Raw genomic sequence first — 399 nt, forward strand, 5'->3', positions numbered from 1 at the left:
ACATTTAACAAGTGGTCAATGGTTTCATACGTTGCCTAATGCCTTTACATATTAAAGTATTATTAAAGTAAGAATTCTTTTTTGTTACAGGTAAGTGGGTTTTTCACGCTTATTATGTGAAATTGAGAAAAATACTTGGATGATAAAGAAACACCCGGGTAAAGAGTAGCCTTTTAGATTTTCATACAGATAACTGTTTTCCCGTTAAATATAAATAAAGGTCCATCCATTCATACCTAAAAACTTTCGCGTTTATAATATAAGTAGGATTTTCTTCATATTTTTCTTACAAAGTTGTTTGTTATTTTTCTATCTACATGCGAGTTACGCCAGCGGAACCCTAATGTAACGCTGAGTCGACGGTTCGCACGGGAACGTATATTACTGTATGCAGCGAAT

The sequence above is a fragment of the Zerene cesonia genome, chromosome 24 (genome assembly GCF_012273895.1).
Source record: "Zerene cesonia ecotype Mississippi chromosome 24, Zerene_cesonia_1.1, whole genome shotgun sequence".
Classification (NCBI taxonomy): domain Eukaryota; kingdom Metazoa; phylum Arthropoda; class Insecta; order Lepidoptera; family Pieridae; genus Zerene; species Zerene cesonia.